General features: G+C 47.5%; 1 protein-coding gene across 15 annotated transcripts in view; it reads right to left on the bottom strand.

The window, feature by feature from the left end:
* GGACT (gamma-glutamylamine cyclotransferase) overlaps positions 1-20,807 on the bottom strand; it is a 55,131-nt gene that overhangs the window by 7,789 nt on the left and 26,535 nt on the right. For 9 of the 15 annotated variants that reach the window (XM_055426621.2, XM_055426620.2, XM_055426628.2 and 6 more), the window contains one exon: positions 3,918-3,972. The gene's annotated coding sequence lies outside the window, so the exon portion shown is untranslated. Of the gene's footprint in view, positions 1-457; positions 613-3,917; positions 3,973-7,400; positions 7,557-7,581; positions 7,848-20,807 lie in introns of those variants that run through there. The other 6 variants (XM_055426619.2, XM_055426623.2, XM_055426626.2 and 3 more) reach the window with 4 other exon arrangements.

The raw sequence follows: 20,807 nt of genomic DNA, 5'->3' as shown, positions 1-20,807 counted from the left end.
TCTCCTGAGTTTTATAGTTTTAGTTCTTATGTTGAAGATTTATCTATTTTGAGTTAATGTTTGTGTATCGTGTAGATAAATTAGGGGTTCAGGTTCATTCTTTTGCATATAGATACCCAGTTTTCCAACAGTTGAAAAAAACTGTCCTTCTCCCCATTGGTCTTTCCACCTTTGTCAAAAAATCATTTGACTGTACATCTAAGGATTTATTTCTAGGTTCTCTATTGTGTTCAATAGGGCTTCCCTGATAGCTCAGTTGATAAAGAATCCACCTATAATGCAGGAGACCCCGGTTTGATTCCTGGGTTGGGAAGATCCACTGGAGAAGGGATAGGCTACCCACTCCAGTATTCTGGCCTGGAGAATTCCATGGACTGTATAGTCCATGGGGTCACAAAGAGTTGGACACGACTGAGTGACTTTCACTTTTCACTGTGTTCAACTGAATTTGTCTTACTGTCAGTATCGCACTGTTTTGATTGCGGTAGCTTTGGGGTATGTTTTGGAATCAGGACACATGAGACCTCCAACTTTGTGTTTTCCTCTAGGTTGCTTTGCTCTTTTGCAGTTCCTCGAAATTCCGTATGAACTTCAGGATGGATTTTTCTATTTCTGAAAGAAAAATACTATTTGGAAATTTTGACAAGAATATTAAATCTGTTTAGGTAGCACTGACATCTTAATAATTTAAGTCATAATCCATGAAGCTGAGATGTCTTTCCAATTATTTAATTTCTTTTAACAATGTTTTGTAATTTTCAGTGTACAAGTCTTTCACCTCCTTGGTTATGTTTATTCCTAAGTATTTTATTCTTTTTATGTAATCATAAGTGGAAAATTTGGGGGGAGAGTGTTCATTGTTTATGTATACAAATGCAATTGATTTTTGTGTACTGGTTTTATCCTGCAACTTTGCTAAATTCATTTACTAGTCTTAATAATTCTCTTGTGGAAATGTTAGGATTTTCTACATAAGATCATGTGAACAGAGAGAATTCCACGTCTTCCTTTCTAATCTGGATGTCTATTATTGTTGTTTCTTTTATCACTATACTAAAAGTAAGTGGTAAAAGCAAACATCCCTGTCTTGTTCCTGATCTTAGAGGAAAAGCTTTTTCACCATTAAGTTTGATGTTAGCTATGGGCTTATCATATACAGCCTTTATTCTGTTCAGTTCAGTCGCTCAGTCGTGTCCGACTCTCTGCGACCCCATGAATCACAGCAGGCCAGGCCTCCCTGTCCATCACCAACTCCCGGAGTTCACTCAAACTCATGTCCATCGCGTCGGTGATGCCATCCAGCCATCTCATTCTCTGTCATCCCCTTCTCCTCCCGCCCCCAACCTTTCCCAGCATCAGGGTCTTTTCCAGTGAGTCAACTCGTCGCATGAGGTGGCCAAAGTATTGCAGTTTCAGCTTTAGCATCAGTCCTTCCAATGAACACCCAGGACTGATCTCCTTTAGAATGGACTGGTTGGATCTCCTTGCAGTCCAAGGGACTCTCAAGAGTCTTCTCCAGCACCACAGTTCAAAAGCATCAATTCTTCGGTGATCAGCTTTCTTCACAGAAGCAACAGCCTTTGTTAGGATGGTGTAATCAATTTCTTTCTGCTGCTGCTGCTGCTGCTAAGTCACTTCAGTCGTGTCCGACTCTGTGCGACCCCATAGACGGAAACCCACCAGGCTACCCCGTCCCTGGGATTCTCCAGGCAAGAACACTGGAGTGGGTTGCCATTTCCTTCTCCAATGTGTGAAAGTGAAAAGTGAAAGTGAAGTTGCTCAGTCGTGTCCGACCCTTAGCGACCCCACGGACTGCAGCCCACCAGGCTCCTCCATCCATGGGATTTTCTAGGCAAGAGTACTGGAGTGGCTTGCCATTGCCTTCTCCCAATTTCTTTCTATTCCTAACTAAATGCTTTTACCATGAAGTAGTGTTGAATCTTGTCACATGATTTTCTGTATCAACTGAGACAGTGTTTTTTTTCCCCCTTCATTCCCTTAATGCAGTGTACATTGTACTACAGTGTATACTGATTTTCATACGTTGAACCATCATTGCATTCCATGAGTAAATCCCATTTGGTCATGGTATATAATCCTTTTACTGTGTCACTGAATTCTCTGTTAGTACTTTGTTTCGAATTTTTGTATCAGTTTTCATCAGAGATACTGGTTTGTGTTTTTCGTATAGTGTCTTTTTCTGGCTTTGGTTGTCAGGGTAGTGCTAACCTCACTAAACCAGTTTGGAAGTGTTCCCTCCTCTTAAATTTTCGGGAAGAGTCTGAGGAGAACTGGTGCTGATTTTCTGCATGTCTGGTAGAATTCAACAGTGAATCATCTGGTTCGTATTTTCATTGTGGAGGGAGTCTTGATTACCAAGTTGATCTCCTTGCTAGTAACAGGTCTATTCAGATTTTCTGTTTCATCATGATTCAGTCTTAGTGAGGTGCGTGTTTCTAGGAATTTATCCATTTAGGTTACCAGTTTGTTGCCATACAATTGTTCATAAGTATTCTCTTAAAATCCTTTTCATTTCTATAAAATGGGTTGTAATGTTCTCGCTTTCATTTCTGATTTATAGTGTCTCTTTTTTTCTTAAATCTAGTGAAACGTTTGTCAATTTTTTGCTCTTTTAAGAAAACCAACTCTTGGTTTCACTGATTTATCTCTATTCATGTCTGTTCTAACCTTTATTATTTCCTTTCTGTGCTAGCTTTGGGTTTAGTTTTTCTCTTTCGAGTTCCTTGTTGCCCTATACTTCGGTCTTTGTCCATCATGTTCAGCTGATTTCCAAGGGCTGCTGTGAGGGTCACAGCCAACAGAACACGTGAAAAGACTATTACATTGGCCAGGTCCTTGCAGCCCGCAGCAGGGCTAACTCAGAACACGCCTGTGATCCACTCCGGTCAGGAACACACCGGGCCCCTCCTGAGGCACCGCCCCCTGGGCCAGCATTGGAGGGGTGGCACTGCCACTACAGAAGGGGATGCTGCCCTCTGTTGTGGGCACATTACTGTGTCTCCCACCCCATTCTCCTCCTGCCACGTAGCTCCTTCCACGGCCCTGGCTTAGGATCGGAGTCTTGGATAAAGTGTAAGGACTTGGTTCAGTAAATAACACAGGAGGTGTAGGTGAGCCGTTTGGGCTTTTCCAGAGCAACTGAAGATTGTTCATCTCTAATGTGAAAGAGATGCTCCCAGGTCGGCCCACTGAAGGGCACTGTGGTACAGGGACGAGCCTGAATCAAACTCCCACCTCCACCACCTAGCACATGTGGGGCTCTGGGCACGTTAAACTTTCTGAGTGTGTGTGCCTGTTTAAAACTGCATTCATTCATCTGTCTTGCTAAGAGCTAATCTCTCCTGACTGTGCCAGGCCTCGGGGCCCAGTGAAGGTTAATTCCCTCTTCCCTGTGACTGTATTCCCACCTAAGTTCTCCACCCCAACCGCTTCCTATAGCAAGATCTTACATATCTGCTAGCTTATATTCTTATCAAGGCAGCCCCTTACAAATCAAACAGAAAAGAATATTCTACATAATAAACGGGAGAAGGGAATCAAGCATTAGTTATGACCTTAATTTTCCGGAGCCAAGGCAAATACCCGGGAAGGTGACATTATATAGAAATGATCGTGGGTAGGCCAGTGTGTTGATTCCAACTCTGTAGAAAATCAGTTCAGTAACTTTCTTCTGCAGAAGAGGCTGGCTTATTTCCATAAAAGAAAACCTGGCGATAAAAAGTTAACCTTCTTTTCTAGGAAATACTGTAGCCTGATAGAATGAATGAATTAAAATTCTCTACATTTTATCTACTGAATTACATCCTATATAATATTAGTTTAAGACTACCACTTATGTAATAAAAAAAATTAATATTGTGCATTTCTGGCTCCCTTCACAAGAAAAACATCATTACCTTTCTGATTGTGTTTTGAACAACACACACAGATCCTTCAGGAAGAGCCTCGTCCCTGTGGGGATTGAGAAAGGATCAGAGTTAAGCACTGAAACAAGCAATTAATTCCCATTAGAGGATTAAGGCACTCATGTTCACTTTGAATCAGAAAAATGAATTGCGAATAAAATCCTGTACAACCAAGAGGTTACTTGTCAAAGTTAATAAATTAGAGCACTGAAGGGCAAAGTGGAAGGCACAGAAGTTGAGCGGCCACAGGAAGACTGGTGAGAAACTGGTAGGGTCGTGTTTTCACTGGACGAGGCCCACGGTCAGCATGCTGAAGCAGTGTGGGGCGGGGGGCAGGGTTTCTATCACATGGTGCTGTCTTTAATAGATGTATTCCATGAAGAGAAGCCTGTTGTGTCACCACCCCCCAGGCATAGATTTCCCTCTAGTATCTTACCGTTAATATAAAGAATCAATGGAAAGGGACACACAGGAATTAACATCCAACTTGGTGCATCTTACTTTTGGGTTTTAGAGTGGATTCTAAATGAACTCAAGCAGTGTTTCTGCAGACAACTTTCAGTTCAGTTCAGTTCAGTTCAGTCGCTCAGTCGTGTCCGACTCTCCGCGACCCCATGAATCACAGCACGCCAGGCCTCCCTGTCCATCACCAACTCCCGGAGTTCACTCAAACTCATGTCCACAGAATCGGTGATGCCATCCAGCCATCTCATTCTCCGTCGTCCCCTTCTCCTCCCGCCCCCAACCTTTCCCAGCATCAGAGTCTTTTCCAGTGAGTCAACTCGTCTCATGAGGTGGCCAAAGTACTGGAGTTTCAGCTTTAGCATCAGTCCCTCCAATGAACATCCAGGATTGATCTCCTTTAGAATGGACTGGTTGGATCTCCTTGCAGTATAAGGGACTCTCAAGAGTCTTCTCCAACACCACAGTTCAAAAGCATCGATTCTTCGGCGATCAGCTTTCTTCACAGTCCAACTCTCACATCCATACATGACCACGGGAAAAACCATTGCCTTGACTAGACGGACCTTGGTCGGCAAAGTAATGTCTCTGCTTTTTAATATACTATCAAGGTTGGTCATAACTTTCCTTCCAAGGAGCAAGCGTCTTTTAATTTCATGGCTGCAATCAGCATCTGCAGTGATTTTGGAGCCCAAAAAAACAAAGTCTGACACTGTTTCCACTGTTTTTCCATCTATTTCCCATGAAGTGATGGGACCAGATGCCATGATCTTTGTTTTCTGAATGTTGAGCTTCAAGCCAACCTTTTCACTCTCCTCTTTCACTTTCATCAAGAGGCTTTTGAGTTCCTCTTCACTTTCTGCCATAAGGGTAGTGTCATCTGCATATCTGAGGTTATTGATATTTCTCCCAGCAATCTTGATTCCAGCTTGTGCTTCTTCCAGCCCAGCGTTCCTCATGATGTACTCTGCATATAAGTTAAATAAGCAAGGTGACAATATACAACCTTGACGTACACCTTTTCCTATTTGGAACCAGTCTGTTGTTCCATGACTGGTTCTAACTGTTGCTTCCTGACCTGCATACAGGTTTCTCAAGAGGCAGGTCAGGTGGTCTGGGATTCCCATCTCTTTCAGAATGTTCCACAGTTTATTGTGATCCACACAGTCAAAGGCTTTGGCATAGTCAATGAAGCAGAAATAGATATTTTTCTGAAACTCTCTTGCTTTCTCCATGATCCAGCGGATGTTGGCAATTTGATCTCTGGTGCCTCTGCCTTTTCTAAAACCTGCTTGAACATCTGGGAGTTCACGGTTTACATACTGCTGAAGCCTGGCTTGGAGAATTTTGAGCATGACTTTACTAGCGTGTGAGATGAGTGCAATTGTGCGGTAGTTTGAGCATTCTTTGGCATTCCCTTTCTTTGGGATTGGAATGAAGACTGACCTCTTCCAGTCCTGTGGCCACTGCTGAGTTTTCCAAATCTGCTGGCATATTGAGTGCAGCACTTTCACAGCATCATCTTTCAAGACTTGAAATAGCTCAACTGGAATTCCATCACCTCCACTAGCTTTGTTCCTAGTGATGCTTTCTAAGGCCCACTTGACTTCACATTCCAAGATGTCTGGCTCTAGGTCAGTGATCACGTTATTGTGACTATCTTGGTCGTGAAGATCTTTTCTGTACAGTTCTTCTGTGTATTCCTGCCACCTCTTCTTAATATCTTCTGCTTCTGTTAGGTCCATACCATTTCTGTCCTTTATCGAGCCCATCTTTGCATGAAAAGTTCCCTTGGAATCTCTAATTTTCTTGAAGAGGTCTCTTGTTCTTCCTATTCTGTTGTTTTCCTCTATTTCTTTGCATTGATCACTGAGGAAGGCTTTCTTATCTCTCCTTGCTATTCTTTGGAACTCTGCATTCAGATGCTTATATCTTTCCTTTTCTCCTTTGCTTTTCGCCTCTCTTCTTTTTACAGCTATTTGTAAGGCCTCCTCAGACAGCCATTTCGCTCTTTTGCATTTCTTTTCCATGGGGATGGTCTTGGTCCTTGTCTCCTGTACAATGTCACGAACCTCCGTCCAGAGTTCATCAGGCACTCTATCTATCAGATCTAGTCCCTTAAATCTATTTCTCACTTCCACTGTATAATCATAAGGGATTTGATTGAGGTCATATCTGAATGGTCTAGTGGCGGCGCAGACGCGACGCGAGAGACGCCGGCCCCGGCAGACAACTTTACTGATGTATAAAGCCTGGACCGGAGGCCCTGCTGTGATCAGGACTTAGTCACCCTCCCCTCGGGAATCCTGAAGCCCAAAAGCCAAACCCTTGTCTCAAGTCCAACAGGTCAGGAATAATGTGGACGTCCAGGGGTCAGCCGAGAGGTGGAACAGGCTCAGAGAGAGTCTCAAAAAGTTTCACTTCAGCAAAATTTGGTGAGTTTGGCTCAGAGAGAGTCTCAAAAAGTTTCACTTCAGCAAAATTTGGTGAGTTTAACATTGTCAATCTTTAAGAAAACAAAAACATTCATGGAAATGTCCATCTGGTCTGGCACTACTTGAAATGCCTCTGTCACTTATTCAGCAGTTTTCTTACTGAAACACAGTCCATCTAGAGTTTCCTATTTCATTGCTGAAGCAGAAACTGAAAGTAATTATGAGTCCTTCGCATAATTGTTGGGTTTTTTCCTGCTTAATATTTTTTCTTAGCCACCTGGTGGCAAGAGTATAAAAAGGCAGAATTTCATGTAAGAGTTTAATCTGCTGGTTTAGGAATTAGAACTGTTGCACACGCCAGGACCATATTTAGAAACACACACATGCCAGGTGAACCATAGAAAAGGGCTAATATTTAACTCTCTTTAAACTGCAAAAGGACGTAAATGGACACCAGCGTCTAACATGAAAACAACCTCTACAAAAGAGACATCTCTACAAAATACTCATGCAGGATTAATATATTATGACACAAGGTAATGCTGAAGAGTTAGAAATGATGACACGTAGATCTTACTGTTTTCTCCAAGTGATAAATCCTTAAGCCACGACAGCACCAACGGCCTGCCGTCAGGGTTGGATAAGTCCGCGCTAGAAAAGGCAGGAGCACCGACCGGCTTGGGTCGCACAGAGTTGCGGCCCCCAAGGAGCGGCTCTGCCCCGGCCGGCTGGGCGCAGGCCCGGGGCCGGCCACTCACCGCGGCCAGCCCGGCGGCCGTGTCCTCGGCTCTGCTCGGTGGACCTCGTGCGTCACACGCGGCTCCCACCAGGCCCGTGAGCGGCCCAGCTTCAGCCGCGCGATGCCTGGTTCCCGCGCGGCCGCGGGCCTGAGTCACGCGCGCGCGCTCGTCTCCGGAGGGCGCGCTCCTCGCAGGGGCCCCGCCTCCGCCTCCAACACTCCTCTCCCCAGAGACGCGCGAGTGTCCGCTCCAGTTTCACGGATAGCCCTCGGAGGCTCCTCGGGCTGTAGGAAACAGATGGGAAAACAAGCCACTCGACTCTGCCCGGCGCCCCTGCGGGCAGGAGGCTGGTGCACGCTCGCGGCCGCCCCGGGTGCTGGGGCCTCCGGGGCCCCTCGCCCCGCGGGGCCTCCCAGTGCCCGGCCGCCGTCGTGCTCTGCGCATGCCAGACGGTCCCGAGGAAGCGTAATGCCAGGCCTCACGGCCGCCGGCGCCATCTCTGAAACACAGGGACCACCGGGAGGCGAGGTGGCCCCCCGCCCGGGGCAGTGCCCGCGTCCTCGGGGCGGGCAGCGTCTGAGGACCCGCGCCAGGAGGGCCCCCAGGAAGCCGGGCGCAACCGCGGCTCTGAGGGGAAATACGCCGCCGGCGGGACTGAGGGCATCTTGGCGGTGTGGCGCGTGTTAGACCGGCACCGCCGCGCTCAAATGATGGCTCACCGAGGCCTCCTCCCGCCCCACCTCCCTGGTTTACAGGCGGGAAACAGAGGAAGGGAGGTGCACGGACGGCGCCCGCAGACCTGCCTTCGCCCCTTCTGCCTGCCCGGCGGAGACTCTGCCCGGTGCCCTCTCGTGGCCTCCCGCCCAGACTCGGAACAAGACCAGGGCCCAGCCCCGGGGGCGCCCGGCAGCAGGCTCCCCTGCCGCCCTCTGCCCTCCGGTGCTCGCGGGCGTTTCGCAGGCAGGAGCACCCACCGGGCAGCCTGCCGGGGGTCAGCGCGGGCAGGGGCCCCTGTCCTGGCGTCGTGAGCGATCCGCTCGGAACCTGTGCTGTGTGAGAGAAGCCCGGGGCGGCGCTGCCGCCTCCCGGCCCGCACAGCAGCTCCACGCAGCCCCGGCGGCTCACGGCGCCCTGGACGCCCCAGGAGCAGAGTCCTGGTGGGCCCGCGAGGGGGCTCAGCAAGGCTCGGAGCGAGGCCGAGGCGGGGTCTCACACCCACGCCCGGGCCAGCCAGCAGAGGACGCCCGTCCCTTCCAGGCAGAAGCCGCTCTGAACGCAGGAAGGCGGCACAGTGTTCACGCCAACACCAGCAGGCAAACGGGCCCTCCCGGAACAGGCCGGCCACACACGAGACGCACAGGGAGGCCAGGGCGACCCGCAGAGACCCCGGCCCCCGGCCTCAGTCTCTGCTCCAGCACTGGGGGCCGAAGGTGGTCTGTCCACAGAGCGTGCGCCTTTTGAAAAGGGAAATCAATGCAGGTGAGAGAGTTCGGAGCAGAGTTTCCAGTACTGACAAGAATAAAATATGTATGTGTGCACGAGTTACAAAATATTGTCATTTCTGTGATCCCACATATGAATTAAATGTTCCTATATCTGCATTTAAACTTAAAACTGAAGTTGTCTAGTTCAGTTCAGTTCAGTCGCTCAGTCGTGTCCGACTCTCCGCGACCCCACGAATCACAGCAGCCAGGCCTCCCTGTCCATCACCAACTCCCGGAGTTCACTCAAACTCAGGTCCATCGAGTCAGTGATGCCATCCAGCCATCTCATCCTCGGTCGTCCCCTTCACCTCCCGCCCCCAACCTTTCCCAGCATCAGAGTCTTTTCCAGTGAGTCAACTCGTCGCATGAGGTGGCCAAAGTATTGCAGTTGCAGCTTTAGCATCAGTCCTTCCAATGAACACCCAGGATCGATCTCCCTTAGAATGGACTGGTTGGATCTCCTTGCGGTACAAGGGACTCTCAAGAGTCTTCTCCAACACCACAGTTCAAAAGCATCAATTCTTCGGCGATCAGCTTTCTTCACAGTCCAACTCTTACATCCATACATGACCACAGGAAAAACCTAGACGGACCTTTGTTGGCAAAGTAATGTCTCGGCTTTTTAATATATTATCAAGGTTGGTCATAACTTTCCTTCCAAGGAGTAAGCGTCTTTTAATTTCATGGCTGCAATCAGCATCTGCAGTGATTTTGGAGCCCCAAAAAATAAAGTCTGACACTCTTTCCACTGTTTTTCCATCTATTTCCCATGAAGTGATGGGACCAGATGCCATGATCTTTGTTTTCTGAATGTTGAGCTTCAAGCCAACCTTTTCACTCTCCTCTTTCACTTTCATCAAGAGGCTTTTGAGTTCCTCTTCACTTTCTGCCATAAGGGTAGTGTCATCTGCATATCTGAGATTACTGATATTTCTCCCAGCAATCTTGATTCCAGCTTGTGCTTCTTCCAGCCCAGCGTTCCTCATGATGTACTCTGCATATAAGTTAAATAAGCAAGGTGACAATATACAGCCTTGACGCACTCCTTTTCCTATTTGGAACCAGTCTGTTGTTCCATGTACAGTTCTGACGTTCCATGTACAGTTCTGACTGTTGCTTCCTGACCTGCATACAGGTTTCTCAAGAGGCAGGTCAGGTGGTCTGGGATTCCCATCTCTTTCAGAATGTTCCACAGTTTATTGTGATCCACACAGTCAAAGGCTTTGACATAGTCAATGAATCAGAAATAGATGTTTTTCTGGAACTCTCTTGCTTTCTCCATGATCCAGCGGATGTTGGCAATTTGACCTCTGGTGCCTCTGCCTTTTCTAAAACCTGCTTGAACATGTCCAATATAAAGGTAAAGGATAAATTCAAGGCTGAGAATTTAACATAAGAGTAAAATAATATATAATAAAATGTAAAATAGCGATTCAAAAAACACGGTAAGTCAAGAGAGATGAAGAAAGGAAAAGGCTTCCTATTCAAGACTTTAACAGCACTTCCTGCCTTCTGAACAGGGGACCCCGTGTTTTCATTCTGCACTTTGTTCTGCCTGGTACCAGTCTCTCTAAACTGTTTCTCAAAACCACAACACTCCTCAAGGGGAGGGGTCTGGCATTCTCTTCAACTCATGTTTCCCACATCACCCAGCACAGTTCAGGGTCTGCTGCTGCTGCTAAGTCACTTCAGTCGTATCCGACTCTGTGCGACCCCATAGATGGAAGCCCACCAGGCTCCCCCGTCCCTGGGATTCTCCAGGCAAGAACACTGGAGTGTGTTGCCATTTCCTTCTCCAATGTGTGAAAGTGAAAGTGAAGTCGCTCAGTCATGTCTGACTCCTAGCGACCCCATGGACTGCAGCCTACCAGGCTCCTCCATCCATGGGATTTTCTAGGCAAGAGTACTGGAGTGGCTTGCCATTGCTTTCTCCATCAGGGTGTGCAGCAGGCACTTAATAAATACTTGCTGCAGTAAAGCAAGGGGTTTCCCTCCCAGTCCAGACTCCCAGAGAGACCCTGCAGCCTTCATCCTGTTGGGAATCTCTCACGTTCTCTTTGCCACAAAGGCCACAGGCTCAGACGCCACTCAGGGTGCAGACTTATGGGAGCCACATCTAGTCTGGTGGCTCTGTTGCCGCCTCCTTCAGAAGCCAGACACAGAGGCACGGATCTGGGAGAGCAAGCGCTCTGGACTCAGACTGACTCAGGGCCAGTCACCCCCACCCCTGCCCCAGCCTCCCTGCAGTGAGCATCCATGCACGACGAAAGGCCATCATCCAGAACCTAAGAAACCAGCCTCCAGGGACAACACTCAGACCAATGTGTGTGTCTTGGGGTGGGGGTGTTCTTATCTCTACCAGGGCAGTAGCTCCATGGGCGTATACATTTGGCAAAATCATCCATCTTTGCACTTAATGTGCGAGTTTGCTTGTGTGTAAATTATACGTCAAAGAAAGCTGATTGAAAAAAAAGATTCAGTGGGATTGTGGAAAGAAGGCAATCTGTAGGCTACTCCGCCTATAATTATTACCACTTTATATTTTCATCTGAGTTCAACACACTTCACAATCCCTAATCAATAGCAAAAACTTCCCTTTGAATTTCCACCAGCATCCGAGTAGCTCTAAAACAGCTTTGCAATGGCCTCCCTTAAAATTCAGTTGTTTTCTGGAACCCTACATACAACACAACCAGACAGACTTCTCTGAGGCTGTTACCTGGGCTCCTAGAAGGAGGGGCGAGAAGTCCGAGGTGTCCCTGAGGATGCAGGGGTCTCTGTGGGATGGGATCTGGGGGAAGACTCGGGCTTTGCCGGCTGCCATGAGCCACCTGGGGCCCAGCCACTGGCGGCCAACCAGAGACTTCCCACGGTGGCCATACCAGGAGATGTGGCAGATGATCTGCCTCTCAGGATATTGTTCTGCAGGCCTGCTAGAGGAGCAGCTTTTAACTTGCTTGCTGGCAGCTGCTCAAAACATGTTTGTTCTGCCAGCAGCAAGCCCCCCATCAATAGGGAAGGAGTCAGGAATCTGCATTTGTGCCCCCGACCCACCGCTTGCAGGGCCAGCAGGTGTCTGTGAAGGGAGGTAACTCCCACCGGACTCTATGCCCGCAAACATCTTTTTTTTTTCTTCCTGGACACAACTCGGGCAGAAAGCAATAGAGTCCACTGCCCATTAGTGCGGAGAAGGCAATGGCAAGCCACTCCAGTACTCTTGCCTAGAAAATCCCATGGATGGAGGAGCCTGGTAGGCTGCAGTCTGTGGGGTCACTAAGGGTCGGACACGACTGAGCGACTTCACTTTCACTTTTCACTTTCCACTTTCACACACTGGAGAAGGAAATGGCAACCCACTCCAGTGTTCTTGCCTGGAGAATCCCAGGGACAGGGGAGCCTGGTGGGCTTCTGTCTATGGGGTCACACAGAGTCGGACACGACTGAAGTGACTTAGCAGCAGCAGCAGCAGCCCATTAGTGGACTATTTAAAAGGTTTGTTTTTCAGAAACATTTTAAGGCTTAAATGCTTAACTTAAAGTGGTTTCTGACTGTCTGCTTTCTTATGTGAGAAATGGGAGTTTGGAAATGCAACTTAAGTTCGAAGCAGCACAGAACAACAATTAGGAAATATCACACAAAGCCATTCCCTTCTAGGTGGTGAGCTAACAAAATGTCCCAGAAAGAAGAGAAATACACCCATTTAAACTTCTAGATAACCATTTTAGAAGTCAAGCCTCCCCCAAAGTGAATGAATAAGCAGTAACAAATGCAGCTGAGGCCCCAGCTAGGCCCAGGTCCCCTATATTTAATGCAGTATTTCACAGCTTTGGAGGAACAAGAGGGTCAAAGGTCAAAGCCAAGCCACTGCCTACCTCAGAGGGGCCTGCATCACCCAGGGCAAGGGGGCCGGGCCACAGCAGGTGGCGGGAGACGTGCGGGACACGAGTTCAGCTACCTGGGGCCCCAGGACCCACAGGCGAGCAGCCAGGGGCCAGCACTGTGGGACAGGATGAATTCGGGGAGAAGACTCTGGAAGACGACCGCCAGCCCGAGACCCCAGAACAGCACCTCCACTACAAAGGAGCCCTGCGCCCCATGCAGGAGGCACCGGCCTAGGACCCCACCACGGGTGGGCATTGTGCCACGGCAAGCCGGGAACAAACGGACTCCATTTCCAGGGCTCTGTAATCCAGACTCACTGCTTCTAGTGGCAATAACAGAAGCACCTTCAGAATTACTTTTTGCTAAGAATATGACTAAAGACCAGTTTAAGTTCTCTAGAAGGATGTTGGCTACCTGGAGGCGATCAGGAAGGCAAGAGGAATGCAAACCTAGAAAAGCTCACGCCTCCCTCAGAGCACGAAAAGGAGAATCACCCCCAACATACACGTGCACACAACTCCATCTTTAAAGGTTTTTTTTTTTAAGCCTTTAAAAACTGAACACACAACTCAGAATTAAGCCTGATGGGTTTTTTGATTAGTTAAGTGTCCCCAGAGCATTCAAGGAGAAGGAAATGGCACCCCACTCCAATATTCATGCCTGAGAAATCCCATGGGCAGAGGACCCTGGTGGGCTACATACAGTCCATGGGGTCGCACAGAGTCGGACACGACTGAGCAAAGCATGCAGATCCTTTCAGTGCTTTTCCAGCCCAAGTAAAATTCAATTAAAACTGAATTACAAGCAAGAAGGGGTTAGGGGAGGAAATTAAGGGCATAAACTGAACATGCGTTTCAACACTTCACATAAAGTGAATCCATTTATTCGTATTCCTGTGAGTCTGAACATGCACCTGATCAGCACTCACCAAAGGCAGTCAGAGTATCTTGAGCCCAAAATTCCCAGAAAAATATATTTTGTTGAAGTGACTGGGCTTTGAAGGGGTTGGATGCACTGAGCCAAGTGAATCCAAGCCTCTTAGACACTCTGTCCCCCGCCAAAAAAGCAAAGGCAAAGCCCACTGGGAAAGCTACGTGACCGTCGGCACCCACAGGAGGCTGACGGCAGCCTTCACACACCTTGGCCTCTGGCGTTTGGGGGCGGATGTCAGGACCCTAAATATTACTAAAAAGTATGATTTAGTCTATGCTTGGCTTTTCAAAAGCACTTAAAAAAACAGGCAGGCCACTCCTGGGAGACCAAAATCCAGTTAAAATGTAAAAATGCCCTGTGGTCAGCAGAGAAGAAACGCTGCCACGTTCAGTTTAACCACTTTTTCAGACTTGATTAAAAAAAACAGAACTACTTTTCATCATGGGGCTTTTGCTCTTTTAAAATTAAGTTTATAGGGTTCTTTCGATCGAAACAAAGAGAAAGACTCAGGGAAGCTCCACTGGGCTTATCCAGCCATTTTCCTAATTGAACAGCCCGACCATTTCAGTGAGGTGGTTAACAATTTTTTCCTTTGATTTATTGGAACTTTGTCTCCTTCCTCTCCCAAAACAACTTTCTTCTACAAAAATGAACAAAGCAGTGTCAGCCAAGGACAAGAAAATCAGGTCTTTCTGCTCTCCCTGCCCTGTTGTGGGAGCAGCCCGTGGTCAGGGGGATGAGCTGTGTCTTCTTCCCCTCCTGGTATGAGGGGAAGATTACTGGAGGTCTCCCTGGTCTCTCAGGAGTCCCTCCCCAGAGATGAAAAGACGGGGACACCACGTGTCCTGAAGGAGAGAGCTACCTGCAAAGCAGAGTCTTCAAGGGGCAATAGGCAGGCACAGGCGGAGGGTGGTCAGGGGAGAGGGTGGTCTGAGCAGAGGGAACGGCTGGGCATCCCTAGGGGCTGGGAGCCCTGGAGAAGGTGCTAAGGAAGGCGGATTTCGCCTCCGTGTGATGGGGTAATGAAGGGTATTAGGTAAGCCTGGAAAGAGACAGGGTAAGTTCTGTGTTTTAAGAAATTGTCTAGCACAACCATAGTGGAAGACCATTTGGCAGCATCTATAAAAGCTAAGCCTCTGCAGACTCAACAGCCCAGCAACTCCACGCCAGGCATACGTGACACAGAAATTTGGGCGCAGGCTCACCAGAAAGACTCGGATGAGAACATCCTGACCAGCGTCATTTAGAACAGCCCCAACCAGACACTACTGAAGTGTCCCTCGACAGTAAAATGGGCTAATGAGCAGTGGCGGGCAAGCTGAGGGACACTCCACAGCGATGAAAACGGACAAGCCTGCTCTGTGCAGCGACACGCGTGAAGCTCAAAGCCATGCTGAGGGAGAGTCCGACAGAAACAGCACACGCGCTGTGAGCATGGTCTTCCCTGGGGGGGCAGGGCAAAGGCTCCACCTGCCAACGCGGGAGACTCGGGCTCATCCCTGGGTCGGGAAGATCCTTGGAAAAGGGAATGCCAACCCACTCCCGTAATTCTGGCCTGGAGATCTCCATGGACAGGAGCCTGGAGGGCTACAGTGCATGTGGCCTCAAGAGAAATGACTTAGAAACTGAAACAACTATGTGATGATATTTAGTTTTTCAATTAATTTTTTTGGCTGCAGTAATTCCCCGACCAGGGATTGAACCCACGGCCCACACCCGTGAAAGCAGTGAATCCTAACCACTGGCCCACCAGGGAAAACCTGTGCTTATATTTACATGGGGGTAAATCGCAGCCTGACTAACCTCTCTGCTGGACGTCAGGACAGAAGGACACCTGACCTAGGGTGTGTTCCTATTATGGACTCCATCAGGCTATGCGATCTCTGCACTTCTCTGTGTGTTATGCTTCCATAAAACGTAACAGTTAAAGAAAACATACAGTACCAGAGTAGAAGACAGATTTGCTGGACAAGGCTTAAAACACACGGAAAACCTCCATGAACAAGGCAGATAGGTAATGAAGTGGAGGTCAGAAGCCAGAGGGGGTTCCCAGGTGGTGCAGTGATAAAAGACTCCGCCTCCCAATGCAGGAGATGCAAGATTTGATCCCTGGGTCGGGAAGATTCCCCTGGAGGAGGACATGGCAACCTACTCCAGTATTCTTGCCTGGAGAATCTCATGGACAGAGGAGCCTGGCGGGCTGTATAGTCCATGAAGTCACACAGAGCTGGACGTGACTGAGTGACTGAGCATGCAGACGCGGGGGAGGCCCAGGCGGCAGAGAAGTGGCCTGGTCTGAGCTGGACGGAGAAGCGGCTGCTCCCCTGGCTGTAAAGTGCGAGGTGCCCCACTCCACACTGCCCTGCGGCATGAGAGCTGAGGGAGGGTCCCTGAGAGGACAGAGGCTCCAAGACATTTCACAGTGACTCAGACTGAAGAAGCTCTTATCATGGAAGAAGGAAGTCAACTGAAGCCACCTGGAAGTAAACAGTCAAACCCAGAATGTAGAACATTCTATGGGAGGAAATTTTACTAAAAGGATTCATCCTGGATTACGAGATCTAAGGCACATAACAGCCCTGGGTAAGGTGCAGACCTTGTTTGGATTCTGATTTGAACCTATCAACTATAACATGGCATTTCTGAGACAATCAGGAAAATCCTATAGGCATATATCTAAGTAAAAGATGACACCAAGGAATCACAGTTAATACTTTTAGGAATAGCTAATGGCATATGGTTCTATTTAAAAAAATGCTTATTTTTAAAGAGATGCATACTGAACTATCTTGAAGTTGTAAAATATAGTGTGTAGAACTTTAAAATACTTCAAGTAAAACAAAAGGATTAATGAACTGTGGCAAAATGTTGATCATTATTGACTCTGGGTAATAGGTATGTGAGAATCATTGTACTAGTCTCTCTACTTCTATGCTTGCTAACCAAAAAAGAAAGAAAATTCGAATTATCAATATAAGAAATCAGAGATGGGACATCTATCTATCTATGTATTATAAACATTAAAGGGTAATAAGTGTATATAGTGAACAAATTTATACTAGTAAATTTTAAACTTAAAGTGGAAAAATTCCTTTAAAGACACAAACTGTCAAATGTCACTAAAGAAAAAAATAAGCTGAATAACTATATCTATGAACTTTTACTTGGAGAGGTATGTGGCTTCATTGGTGAATTCTACTGAACACTTAAGTATAAAAATGTGAATATTAAATCAACTTTTCCAGAAAACAGAAGAGAAAGGAACCTTCCACAGTTCTTTTATGAGGTCAATATTACCCTGACAACAAAACCAAATAAAGACACTCGTGGCAAAGAAGACTACAGGACAATATCTTTTATGAACATAAACAAAAAAAGTCCTGAATAAAATTAGCAAATCAAATCCAGCAATATGTAAAAAGGATGACACATCATTACCAAGGACTGTTTCATCTGAGGAATGTAAATTAAGCTTAATATTTGAAAACCAATCAGTGAATTACCGTATCAACAGATTTAAACAGAAAAGGCTCACAATGATCTCAACACACGCAGGAAAAACTATTTGACAAAATTCAACAATTCACGATAAAAATGATCAGCAATAAAGAATAAAAGAGAACTTTCTCAATCTGATAAACAGCATCCCTACAGCTAACACCCCTTTTAATGAATAATCAAATACTTCTCTGTGGTAAAGAATCTGCCTGCAATGTGAGAGACCTGGGCTCAATCCCCGGGTTGGCAAGATGCCCTGGAGAAGGGAAAGGCTACCCACTGCAGAATTCTGGCCTGGAGAATCCCATGGAGTGCATAGTCCATGGGGTCACAAACAGCTGGACAGGACTGAGTGACTTTCACTTTTTCAGACAGGAAACAAGGCAATTCCACTCTTCCCACTTCTATTCAACACAGGATATGGAGCCTAGCCAGAGTAATAAGGCCTTCCCAGGTGGTGCCAGTGGTAAAGAATTTGCCTGCCATTGCAGGAGAAGTAGGAGACATGGGCTCGATACCTGGGTCGGGAAGATCCCCTTGGAGGAGGGCATGGCAACCCACTCCAGGACTCTTGCCTGGAGGATTCCATGGGCAGAGGAGCCTGGCGGGCTTCAGTCCTTTGGGTTGCAAAGAGTCAGACACAATTGAAGTGACTTAACACACATGCAGAGTAATGAAGAAAAGGCATACACTGGAGGAAAAGATAAAACTATCTTTGTTCACAGCTGACATGATTGTATTAAAAATCCTAAAGAACTGACAAAACGCTACTGGAGCCAATAAGTGAATTTAACAGAGTCTTAGCACACAAGGGCAATACACAAAAAATCAACTGTATTTTTGTATACTAGCAGAGAACTACTGCTGCTGCTAAGTCGCTTCAGTTGTGTCCGACTCTGTGCGACCCCATAGACGGCAGCCCACCAGCCTCCCCCGTCCCTGGGATTCTCCAGGCAAGAACACTGGAGTGGGTTGCCATTTCCTTCTCCAATGCATGAGAGTGAAAGTGAAGTCGCTCAGTCGTGTCCGACCCTCAGCGACCCCATGAACTGCAGCCTACCAGGCTCCTCTGTCCATGGGATTTTCCAGCCAAGGGTATTGGACTGGGGTGTCACTGCCTTCTCTGTAGCAGAGAACTAGTATATTTTAAAATATAAAATATACTAAAAAAGGGAACTTGAAATTTAGAAATCTAGTATCCTTTACAATAGTACCAAAAAATATGAACTACATATGGACAGTAACAAAATATGACCTGTAAATAAAAATGTTATATAACATATTGAGAAATTAAATATACAAGTGGAGAGATAGACCATGTTCTCACAGATCAGAACTCAATAGTGTAAAAATGATAATCCTCCCCAAACTGAATTATAGATTCAACATCACAATAGGTTCTGGGTTTTTTGTTTTTTTTTAAGAAATTGATGAGCTGATTCTAAAATATAAATAAAAGTTCAAATTAGAGACTAGAATAGCAAAAACAATAGGGAAGAAGCCAAACAAAGCTTGTCCTTCCATACTTACTACAGAGCCATACACAGACCGCAGAATTAAAGGGCACACATCAAGATCAGCAGAGCACTGAGTCACAGACGCCCCTCAATTTGTTCCTCTCCAACAACAAAACCACCCTCCTTCCACCAACAAAAGTGCCTCTGGGGAGCCAGGGGGGTCCAGCACCATCCACCCAGGGACTCAGAGGAGTCCGGCCCACCTGAGCATGAGGTAATCGGGGCTGTGGAACCAGCAGGGACCCATGAAAGCCTCCAGCCCTCTCAGCCGCCAGCTGGAGTACCTGAGAAGACTGACCCGGGCGGCCAGCCACAGACAAGGGCGCCTGGCGCACCCAGCTTCCCAGAAGAGAGGTTCCAGCACCCACAAGGGCAAAAACCACGTGCTTGGACACCCTGGTCCTATGTGGACAGCCTGCTTGGACTCCAGGAGGGGCAGGCTGACCATACCAGCGTCAACCCCCCAGGGTGGAACACAGGGCTAAACAAGGCCTTCTCCCCTGGGGAAAGGGGGAGCGCCCAGCGTCCCCAGCTGCGGGGCTGTCAGGGAGATGCTTGTCTCCTGCAGCACCCAGGCAATTAAATCAGGCCCTCCAGGACTGGAGGCAGAGACAGATGGGAACAAGAGCACATTAGATTCTTGGAGGTCCTAAATTTCTGTCTGCATCGTGGACTCCATCAGGAAGCCCGTCTACAAGCTGCTGGGGAAGCCTCACCCAGGGAGCCCCCACCTGGCCTGTGGGCACCCCCAGCACCCTGCCTGCCTTGCCCACACTTCCTCAACTCCCAGAACAGCTCCCTTTACATGCTCCTGAGAGCGAGGTGTGGTGAAAGGCTAGGGGACACGGACAGAAACCTGACCAGGGAGAAAGCACAAACTGGAGCTGCAGCACCGATTTCCTGAAAAGGAGAGGCTGTCAACAGCCAGCCTGGTGCCTTGGGAGATCAGAAGACGCACAAGCCTAAGAATCCTGCCACAAGGCAAGTGGTAGGTGTGGAGCAGGCGTGTTCATACAAGCTGTGAGAGAGCTTTGGAATCTATCGAGGCAGTTAGCAAAGAGGGGAAGAGGTGACTGCTACCTCAAATGTGAAAGCAGCAACACGAAACACCAAGAAACATGAACAATCAAGGAAATGTGACATCACCAAAGGAGACCTGAGCTACAAGAAAACCCAGAAAGGCGAGTCAATGAAATCACAACAATGTATGAACAAAATGAGAAAAGCAGCAAAGAGAGAGAAATTATTAAAAAAGAACCAGAAAGAAATTCTGGGGCTGAAGGACTCAGAGCGGGAAGTGAAAAGCGCGCAGAGAGCCCCACCAGCGGAACAAACCCCACAGAAGGGCCTGCGAGTCAGAGGAAAGGGGCTCTGAAATAGCGCAGGCGCAGAAGAGCGAAGTAGGAAGCGTGACAGAGCGGAGAGTGCCGAGGTGCATTACGGGACACAGCAAAAGAGCTGACGCGTGAATTAGTGGAGTTCCAGAGAGAGAAGAAGGGGAGAAGACGGCAGAAAACTTATTTAAAGGAAGAGTGGCGGAGAACTTACCAAACCTGGGGAAATCTGGATATCCACGTTCCTGAAGATACATGTCAGTCCATTATTTCAAACCCAAATCATCTTCTCTAAGACACACTATGAAGAAACTGTTCAAAAATCAAAGAGAAAATCCTAAAAGCAGCAAAAGAAACGACTGCAATCTGTAAAGCAACACCCATTAAACTATCAGTGGATTTCTCATCAGAGAGCTAGGAGAGCATGGGGTGATATATTCAAAGTGCTGAAACTAAAACAAAAACAAAAAACTGCAAATGAAGAATACTCTATCTGGCAAAATTATCCTTCAGAAATGAAAGAAAAACATGGAATTATCCAGACAAAAGCTGAGAGAATTCATCACCCTTAGAACTGCCTTATTAGAAATGCTTAA

This window comes from Moschus berezovskii, chromosome 13 (assembly GCF_049115385.1).
Source record: "Moschus berezovskii isolate FMDL1 chromosome 13, NW_MosBer_1.0, whole genome shotgun sequence".
Lineage (NCBI taxonomy): Eukaryota > Metazoa > Chordata > Mammalia > Artiodactyla > Moschidae > Moschus > Moschus berezovskii.
Note: the sequence above shows the minus strand (reverse complement) of the source record. Positions and strands in the feature narration are given on the sequence as shown.